Source organism: Babylonia areolata, chromosome 31 (assembly GCF_041734735.1).
Source record: "Babylonia areolata isolate BAREFJ2019XMU chromosome 31, ASM4173473v1, whole genome shotgun sequence".
In the NCBI taxonomy this organism is placed as follows: domain Eukaryota; kingdom Metazoa; phylum Mollusca; class Gastropoda; order Neogastropoda; family Buccinidae; genus Babylonia; species Babylonia areolata.
In genome coordinates, this window is record NC_134906.1 from 28,034,708 (window position 1) to 28,037,207 (window position 2,500).

Below are 2,500 nucleotides of genomic sequence, written 5' to 3' on the forward strand. Positions count from 1 at the left end.
AACAGCTAGCAATTTACTTATATAAAGCCTTAAAGATTAGAAATACAATATGCAGTTGAGTGTGTGCTAGTTTTCCGCTTTTTTGTTATTATGTGTGAATAAGACTAAATGCAGATAATGACTGTTTTTCTCATTTTCAGGTTACAACTGTGTTATGTTATATATCTGAATATATTACCTCTGTAATGTTTGTTTACACCACCCCTTCATGAGGGGCCATGGCCTATATTGAATAAAATATCCGTATCCGTATCCGTATCCGTATCTCTGTTCGTCTGTCTGTTCGTCTGTCTCTGTCTCTGTCTCTGTCTGTCTGTCTGTCTGTCTCTCTCTCTCTCTCTCTCTCTCTCTCTCTCTCTCTCTCTCTCTCTCTCTCATATCTGTTCATCAGACACTGATGTCTGGGTCACCCTAGCCTAAAACCGAATGGCTCTATCCTTTCTTTTTTTCTTTTTCTATCCCCCCCCCCCCCTTTTTTTTTTCACTCAATGTACCATACATCTTCCCAAACATTATTGAAAATATGTCAAGGGTAGGTGAGGTGTGGGTGTGAGTTGGCGGCATGGTTGTAATCAATAGATTTGTTTGCATTGCCGTTAATGTCAGTAGTAGTAGTAGTAGTAGTAGTAGTAGTAGTAGTAGTTGTTGTTGTTGTTGTTATTGTTTTTGTCCTAGTAGTAGTGGTAGCAGTAGAGGTAGCAGCAGCAGCAGCAGTAATTGTAGTAGAAATTGTAGATGTAGTAGTTGTTGTTGTTGTTGTCCTTGCAGCAGCAGCAGCAGCAGCAGCAGTAGTAGTAGTAGTAGTAGTAGTAGTAGTGATAGTAATAGGAGCAGCAGCAGTAGTAGTAGTGGTGGTGGCGGTGGTAGTCGTAGCAGCAGCAGCAGTAGTAGTAGTAGTAGTAGTAGTAGTAGTAGTAGTAGTAGTAGCAGTAGTGGTAGTGATAGTAGAAGTCGTCGTCGCCGTCGTCGTCGTAGTAGTAGTATAGTGGTAGAAGTAGTAGTAGTGTAGTTGTGGCGGTATTATCAACACCATTATCTTTATCATCATCAGTAGCATTATCAACATCATCATCGCTATTTCTACTCTGAGTATTTTTTTTTTAATTCTCAAATCATGAAAATCTCTTTGGGATGCTTCATCATCACCATCGATGATTTCAGTGTCGGCATTGAGTCAATGTTAAGGGGGGGGGGGGGGGGGGGGGGGGAGGGGGGGGGGGGGGGGCACGGCAGTGCAAAAGATACCAAAATGATGATTTTTCATGATTTGGGTTTTTGATGGATTTTGATTCTTGAACATATATCTTCTAACATATGTATAAGTTTTTCCAGTGTAAAGATGTCTCTAACAATGAAAACAATTGCCAATAAATATTGCTTGCTGAATCACGAAAGTGTTTATTAATGATTTGTTGTTCAATTTCGACGCAAGTCATCAAGTTTCTGGCCTTGACAAACATACCTTGGACCTGCTCAATGATGAGTCAACCTACGACCATGAGACTTTGCATGATTGTTTTATGACATGTTATTGAAGTGTTGTCATGAGTGTTGTATGAAAATATTCTCTGAGTTTTAATTCATGGCAGTTCCAATCTTTTTACCCATTGTAAATTTTGAGAATTTCGCAATACCCAAAATTTCAAAAATTCATAAAAAGTACAATAATTGAAGAATCAACACAATCTCACGTGAAAATGAAGATAATACCATTGTGTATCAAGTCCACATTACAAAACGTGTCTGCATGCACCACATGGACCACAAACCCGATTTCTTTGATACATTGTTTGGCGGCCATTTTAATTTGTTTCCATAGCAACGGGTATTCACAGAAATCTAAGAACACTCTTTTTTGTGATCCACAAGTGATGATACACCTAGTAGACAAAAAAAGAGAGAGAGATATAGTCGGAGAGAAAAAAAAAAGTCGTTATTTGACTGTAGTGTCTAGTCTTAAGGTGATGATGATCACGGTCGTTGCCGTCAGCCTCCACACCATCTTCACTATCGCCGTTACCTTCATTATCACCATCTTCATCTTTAGCGTCGCCATCATCGTCGTCGTCGTCGTCATCATCATCACCATCATACCGATCAGCCTCTGGAAAGAAAAAAAAAGGGAATATGTGTGCGTGTAAAAAGGACACACACACACACACACACACACACACACACATGTATAGACAGATAGATAGATAGATATAATATAATATAATATAATTGCTTCATTAGATGGATATATAAATATGATATAACTGCTACATTAAGGCAGGAAGTTTCTTCAAAATGAATGGTTTTGTGTTTTTTTAAAGTCACATTGACGACTTGTTCTTTCAAGAGCATGCGAAAATGAAAATTCAAAAACAAAATCTCTATCATATATATATATATATATATTTTTTTTTTTTTTTTTTTTTTTTTTTTTTTTTTTTTTTTTTTTAGCGAGGGATTAAAAATAACGACAACTGACCTCCCAATGCACAGGAAGGGAGACGAT